Genomic DNA, 8,111 nt, shown 5'->3' with positions numbered 1-8,111 from the left:
TGGATTTTGTGCATAATCTTATCTAGTAGTTTATAATGAATCAAACAAAACAAACAACAACCTAAAAATCCATTTGGTAACCAAAAGAGCTGCTGTTTTAGGAAAACAAATGCAAAAGAATTGAATTTTGAGAAGAGCCAGAATTCTCATCATTATTGTGGAGGGAAACAAGAAAAGAACATTGTTTTTACTTTGTCTGATAGTTTTGGAAGTATCTAAAAAAAGAGGGGAAAAAAACATTCATAAAAAACAGATTATTTAGAAGTATTTTTTTAATCATTCATTAATGATAATAAATGTAGATTGTTTTGATGAGATATACGTTTACTTGAGCAAATTGATTAATGATGCTTCCTACTTATATAAAAAAATGTACACTACATTGTTGAATTTTTTTACCTTTTTGGATGCTAGTGTGCCGCGGGATTTTGTTCACGGAAAAAGTGTACCTTGGCTAAAAAAAGGTTGAAAAACACTGCTCTGACACTCTTTTTACCTCCACAACACTCCTAACAAACTCCTCCTTTAGGATAACTCCTACTCCATTTCTCTTCCCATCTCCACCATGATAGAACAACTTGAACCCTGCTCCTAAACTTCTAGCCTTGCTACCTTTCCACCTGGTCTCCTGGACACACAGTATGTCTACCTTTCTCCTCTGCATCATGTCCACTAACTCTCTACCCTTTCCTGTCATAGTTCCAACATTCAAAGTCCCAACTCTCAGTCCAACACTAGTGACTTTCCTCTTCTCTCTCTCCCTACGAACCCGCCTTCCTCCTCTCCTTCTTCCACCAACAGTAGTCCAATTTCCACCGGCACCCTGTCGGTGAACAGCACCAATGGCGGTCGTTGTTAACCCGGGCCTCGACCGATCCTGTATGGATTTGGTAGGTCTGATTCGCATATTTGATTTGGCAAGATTCTACGTCGGATGCCCTTCCTGACACAACCCTCTGTATTTATCCGGGCTTGGGACCGGCACAACGAGACCCTGGCTTGGGCCCCCTCGTGGCTACATTTTCAGCCGTACGCTACACCTCTACACCAATAACCTATTTTACCATCTGGAAAAAGTCAAGAGGTGACAGGGGCTGGCTTGTGCTTCATTAATAACATACTGCAATTATTTGCTGAGAACCTCCTGTCTCCAGGAGGACCAACTTCCACCTCAACATAATTATGTTTGAGCTGTTTCATGCTAATTTGAAGTGTAAAGCAAGCCGCTAATGATGCTGTGTGGTTGATTGATCTAAAGCTCCCGTGCCAGTAGGATGCATACCATTTGCTTTTCTCTGTCATTAGGAAAATAATCTTATGTTGATTGCCGAGAGCTAATTACAAAAGCCACTGCTGGAAACTAGTGAGGAATACAATAAAGCAGCTGCACAGGTGGAGCTGACAAGCTATTAGCTCAGCAGTTTGCCGTCAAGAATATTGTGGAATTCTAAAGCAGAAATCCTTGTTGTTTATGCCCTTGCATCTGTGCATTTTCCTGATCATACAATTCCTTGTGGGAGCGAAACATCCTACATCCATATCATAGTTTCTGGTGTCTACAGATGCTGTGATACAGTGTGACATAACAAAGCCATGCAGAAGATAAACATCTTTATTTACCCTGCAGCGGTTGCTTTTAAGCTCATGGATTATTACCTCACAAACATTGTAACAGCAGCAGGAGGCTTTGGCCTCATTGAGTTTTTCACCGCGACTTATCAGAGACTTTCCTACACCACATGTTAAACAAAGCTGTCAGAATATGTAAAGCAGCCGTGGTAAGCTGAAGGTGCATTCCAGCTGCATCCCAACATGACTGCAGGCCTGAAAACAGACAAAACATCCTTTATGTTTAACAGGAGTCAGCTTCAAAATCTCCTCCTGCTCTTGTACAGATCATCCTCCTCTGGATTTCCCTCAAGAGCTCTGCAAAATGATAGTGTTAAATGTGACCTCTGGCTACACCTGCAGCTGCTCCTCCAGTCATCTTGTTGGAGCAGATAAAGCAGGAGATGCAGCTGATGCTGCATTTATTGCTGTGGAGCGGGACTCCCATTGAAAACAACCAAAATAACAAGCAAGAACATGTTACCTGTGTGCTTCAAAATCAAAGAGTCCCCTCAGATGGAGTGATATAAAAAAATCTTGGTGCTTAAATTTTAGATGAGGGGCTCAATTTCTCACAGTAGAATCTCAGACGTGTGATGCATCTGCAAGTAGTCTTGATATGAAACCTGCTCGATTCCAGACATCTCTCTAGTTTCACACGTGTCTTCACAAACAAAAATTTGAATTGCAATTTGTTGACAGAAGTGGGTGCAAATTATCAACTGTGATGCTACAAAACTGACAATAATTTAGGGGCATCATTTACATTAGTCCTTCTCCAATTAGGTCTAAATTTTAATGAGATGCCAAAAAGTTTCTTTGATGTTCCTAATAATATATGAGGAAAAAGTACAATTTTCCTTAGTTTGATATTTATTACCAATAAACTGAAGACAGTAATAAAGATAGCCCACAAAACAAAAACTGACCATGTCATCATTTCCAGCATTTGTTGCAGTAACAGTTTAACAGGGTGGGAGTGGCTCAGGTGGTTGAGCTGGCCGGCCTATGATCAAAGGATTGGTGGTTTGATCTCCGCTCCCTCCAGCCAATCAGTGTTGTGTCCTTGAGCAAGACACTCCATCCTCCCTGCCTCCAGTGGTAGAGCAGCACATCCAAAGACTAGTTGAGAAGAGATGAGCAGACGCCACTCAGGTCAGACAGCATGATGTAGGGCAGGATATGATGTCAAAAATCAAGCATCTTCGACTTGCGTCGCAGTAGAATTGGCATAGATTGAAGTGCAGGCAGAAATAAATCAACATTTAAGCAACATTTATTCATAACAATGAAAGATCCACTGGCACAACCCTCCCACGCCAGGCTAGGCCTGTCGCAGCCATGCGTTATCGCACAGCGCTTCACGGCACAGCCCGAGGGAGCAAGAAGGGGTCGAAAACTAGGCAAAGGGTCGTAGAAAGGGGAGGAATGTGTGTTTCCATGACTCTCGACTCTGCTTATCACACTTTCAGCGGATTTGTTTTGTTGCAGTCAGGGAGTGTGTATGTAATAGAAATATTTTTGTTTAGCATTTGTTTCAACTTTTGATTTACCTGTAACCTTTGATTGAAACTCTGAACCTCTGCTGGAATGTAATTTCTGTACTAAGCAACTCTTGGCTGAAACGCAATTTCTGTATTAAGCAACTCATGACTGCAATGTAGTTTCTGTATTAAGCAATCCCCTGACCGGAAAGCTCCACTCCTGTAAAACAACCCATGACCCTAAGGCATATGCAAACAGGAAGTTTCACTTGAAACTTGTAAAAGCCAAGCGTCTATTCCATTCAGACAGAACCCTCCTATAGATGCTTCTCTGTGTGTCTGATCCGCGTACGTTAAACTAAATTGTTATTAAAAACTTGTGTTTAACATGAAAAGTTGTCTGCTCCTTCATCGGATTACAATAATTTTCCACCAGTGTCCTTGGCCTGGAAACATCCGATTAGCGATGATTGTTTAGGCACAGGTAGCCGGTTTCTGCCTGACTGCTGAAAGTCCACAGGTACTGCTAGGTGGTGAAGTAGTTACTAATCCAGGTCAGTTTTCATGGTTCCCTCCAAGTTGAACCATAACCCACTGTTACAGCTGTGGCCGTGTTTGGTTTTGTTTCTCTTGGTTTTGTGTATTTTTGTCAGAGTGGGACTTCTTGGTGTTTGGTGGATCTTGTGTGTTTTTCTGTCTTTATTTCTTTCAGGTGTGGTGCTGGAGGTGTGGAACCCATTGGTCCAAGCCGGAGGAGGGAGCCTTCAAAAGCACCATGTGGACCTTCAGCCCATGAGAAGGCAGCCGGGCTGCAACCAGTCTCCACTGCAGCCCAGTGATCTTCTCTACCTGCTTTGATTTGTGTGCACTTTGTAGTTTCTTTGGTATTTTGGTTTAGGTCCCACTCTGTTGTTTAATATTTAGTGTTGGTTAAGTGAAGCTGTAGGGGTGAACCACCATTTTCTTTAGTAAATCTTTTCTCCTGTTTCTGTTAGTCTAGGGAGGTTAGTGTTTGTCATTCTTTTACTGTTTCTTTTGCAGGTAAGCTCCCTGGGTTGAGCTAGTTGGGGTTTTGTTTGTTATTTTGGCCTTGGCTCACCCTGAAGCCTTTTGCTTCACATTTAGTTATTGTTTGATCGTTTTGTTCTCGTACATAAATTGGTTTACCTTTTTATGGAGACATTTGTTGAGTTTTTGTTACACATTTCCTTTAATTTACCTTTATGTTAGGCCCCAGACTCCAAGACAAATTTGGGCGAAACATAAATTGGGGGCTCGTCCGGGATTTTGTTCACCTCATCTGGGATGTTGTTCCTTAGTCTAAGATCCATTAGGATCCATTTACTTTATAATTGTGGGATCTGTTTTGTTAAAATTTGTTTGTACTTGGAGACAATAGTTTGGTTAACAGTTTTTCTTTATGGTTCATTTGACATTTACTTTTGCTGTTGAAACCTGAGAGCATTTTTGTATTTGAGCAGGAAGAGCGTCTACCCTCAGGTTGACCTCAACTGGTTGTACTCAATTGGAGGTGGTATAGGTGACGATGTAGGAATTGCTCCGTTGTTCCAGACCAGGGCTGCCAAAGGAGACTTCGATACAATACACGCGGGCAAACAGAGCATCGATCTTGGCCTCAAATCCATTGAATTTTTCAGTCAGAGTCTGTGCGGCTCTTAAAGTCCAATCGCAAAGCAGTCCCAGTTCGCCTCTTGCTGAGAACCGCTTCGCCAGCTTCCGATTCTTTTAGGTTCTGCTAGCTCCAATCAGCAGAAAGCAGGAGGGAGATCATTAATCCAATGATGAAAACATCTTCAACATCTTCCAGGGAGAGTTGTGACAGGCAGAAAATGCACCACTTGCCCCATGGGTCATTCACATATCCACAAACGAGACAAAGAGGCTTGGTTAAGAGATAAGGACGCTCAGGGAGAAGCAACTGCTCTTGGTGAGTGCATGATTAGATCGTTTTTACGGTACATTAAAAAAATGGCAGTCCAAAGACAGTTTCTGAAGAGCAGCTGCAGTTCATTTGAAATCCGCTTCTGAGTTGTAGGCAAAATAAAGACATACATGGAGGTATTTGCCTGGAAGTGATTGCATCAGAATTGTGGCAAAGCAGGGAGAGTTAAGCTTGCCAATGGCATTTGCTGTGTCACAAACCTACTTGAACTTTTCCAAACTTTAGGTTTTTATCTTCTCCTGATCCAACACAATTTGAATAAAGAAATACTCAGAAGCAAATATACATAAAAGTGCTAACAAAAGTAAAGGAACACTTTTTTTTATTGGGCCTGGCATGAATTGAATTAAACCTGTCTGATCATTTTCTGGTTGGTTAAGCAGCTGAGGGTCTCGTTAATCAATTTCAGCTGTATTGGTGTTTATGGAATTAACAACAGGTGCACTTCAGTGGCTGAGCACTGCTGGTGCCCTACAGAATGACCTCCAGAGGGCCACTGGTGTGAATGTCTCTACCCAAACAATCAGGAACAGACTTCATGAAGGTGGCCTGAGGGCCCCACGTCCTGTAGTGGGCCCTGTGCTCACTGCCCAGCACCGTGGAGCTCCACTGGCATTTGCTCAAGAACACCAGAATTATCAAGTCCACCACTGGCTCCCTGTACTTTTCACAGACTAGAGCAGGTTCACCCTGAGCACCTGTGATAGACGTGAAAGAGTCTGGAGAAGACCAGGAGAACGTTATGCTGCCTGCAACGTGGTTCAACATGACAGGTTTGGTGGTGGGTCAGTGATGGTCTGGGGAGGCATATCCATGGAGGGACGCACAGACCTCTACTGCCTAGGAAATGGTGCTCTGACTGCCATAAGGTATCCAGATGAAATCCTTGAACCCATTGTCAGACCCTACGCTGGTGCAGTAGGTCCTGGTTTCCTCCTAATGCACGACAATGCCCGGCCTCACGTGTCAAGAGTATGCAGGCAGTACCTGGAGGATGAAGGAATTGAAACAATTGAATGGCCTTCACCATCCCCTGACTTAAACCCAATAGAACATCTCTGGGACATTATGTTTGGGTCCATTAGGCGCCGCCAGGTTGCTCCTCAGACTGTACAACAGCTCAGGGATGCCCTCACACAGATCTGGGAGGAAATGCCACAAGACACCATCCGTCATCTCATTAGGAGCATGCCCTGTAGTTATTTGTATAGATATCCAACTTAATATTGAGATGTGATGGATCTAATGTGTTTCTTTAAAGTGCTCCTTTAGTTTTTGTGAGCAGTATATCTATATTTATCTAACCAATATTTAACCAGGAAAAAATCCTTTGAGATCCACTGATCTCTTTTTCAAGGGAGTCCTGGTCAAGAGGCAAAAAATACACACACCCAAGACATTTTATAGAATTAAAGTATGCTAAAAAAATAAATATGATGAAATAAAACGGAATAAAACAAATTAATTAATTAAAAACAGTTACAGGTTAGGGTTTTTGTGCTTACGCATGCAGCAGCGCATTAACCAAGTAGGGAGAGACTGAGAATGCGGCAGGTGTAACAAGAGACAACAAAATGAAAATGATAGACATTAGAAAAGAAGAAAGATCTGGAACCATTTTCCTTTTATTAATAATATGAAAGAAAAGAGACTTCAGGGAAATATTTCTATATGGCTCCACAACTTATTAACACCTGAGATTGAAAACTGAGAGAATCTTCTCTATAACAGCGCAGGTCAATACTGACAGAAACCAGATCAGCTCCTCAAAGCTGAGACACTTGGTAGTTCTTAATGCCAACTGTTTTTGTGAACAAAAGGTTTCTTTATTGGTTTTGCTCATTATAATGTGTATTTTGGGTTGTGGTTGCAGTGCTTTGTGTTGTTTTGCTTCAAATGTGTTTAAAAGGAAAAAGATTCAAATGTATAGTGGTAAAAACTGAATTGTTAATAGCTAGTTCTTTTTTCATCTAAGCATGTTTACATTAGTTATGGATTCTTTCCATAATCCTACATAGTAGTTGATAATAAATTAAATAAAGCAAAAAACAACCTAAAGAGCCATTTAGTTGCCCAAAGAGCCGCTTTTTTTGGTCAGCTAATGCAAAACAACTGAATCTCTGAGAAAAGCTAGAACTCCCATCACTACTGTGGTGGGAAACAAAGAAAGACCCGTGATTTTACTTTGAAAGTTTTGACAGCGGACAGCATGAAGCCAAATAACTGAAGGCATCACTTAATGATACATCCTTTTCATGCTAATAAACCCCTTGAGTTTTTTTAATAGCAATAATGTGCATAATATTGTAGCAGCATTCATAACGCGTAGGTCTAGATCAGGGGTCGGCAACGGGAGCCACATACTTTAGCCTTTAAGAAATTTTTATTCAGGGCTGGGTTAAAAAAATTGATTCAAATCGATTTGAGTTTAATAGATCAATAATCGATTCTTAAAAAATATAAATCGATTTAGCACATAAAGCTAAAGTCCACTAGCTTGATGCTAACATTTAATAGAATTTCCCATAGGACGGCTTATGCTAACGTTCGGTTAATCAAAAAATACAATGCTGCCTAAATGAACATTTTTATTTACTCATATGCATTAATTTTCCAAACTCTTTTGAGTAAATATTTTTTAAAGTAAATATCTGTGGTCTAAAACATTTTTTTTTCCTTCCATTTTTTTTTGTTCTTCTTCTTGAATTAAGTGTACTTCTATAGCGCGATCACCACCTAGTGTCCAAACTGAAACATCCTCCAGGAGAAGCAGAACAATGTTTCCAATGTTAATGATCTGAACATTTTAGTTAGAACTTCTCCTTTAGAGAATCCATGTAACACTGGATGATATTAACAATCTCATTATTTCACTGATACATTTACAGTATGTGAACTGGATCAGATTGATGTCAATATATTCAAATAATTAAGTAAATTATTAATGTATTTCTAAACAAATGTGTATAAATGTGTAAACTTAAAATTGAATTGAATTGAAGAATCGAAAAAATCAGAATCGAATAGATTCAGGTTCTTGTTCATCGAACTGAATC

Source organism: Oryzias melastigma, unplaced genomic scaffold (assembly GCF_002922805.2).
Source record: "Oryzias melastigma strain HK-1 unplaced genomic scaffold, ASM292280v2 sc00259, whole genome shotgun sequence".
NCBI lineage: Eukaryota > Metazoa > Chordata > Actinopteri > Beloniformes > Adrianichthyidae > Oryzias > Oryzias melastigma.
The sequence above is the reverse complement of the archived record's forward strand: the minus strand, read 5'-3'. Positions refer to the sequence as shown.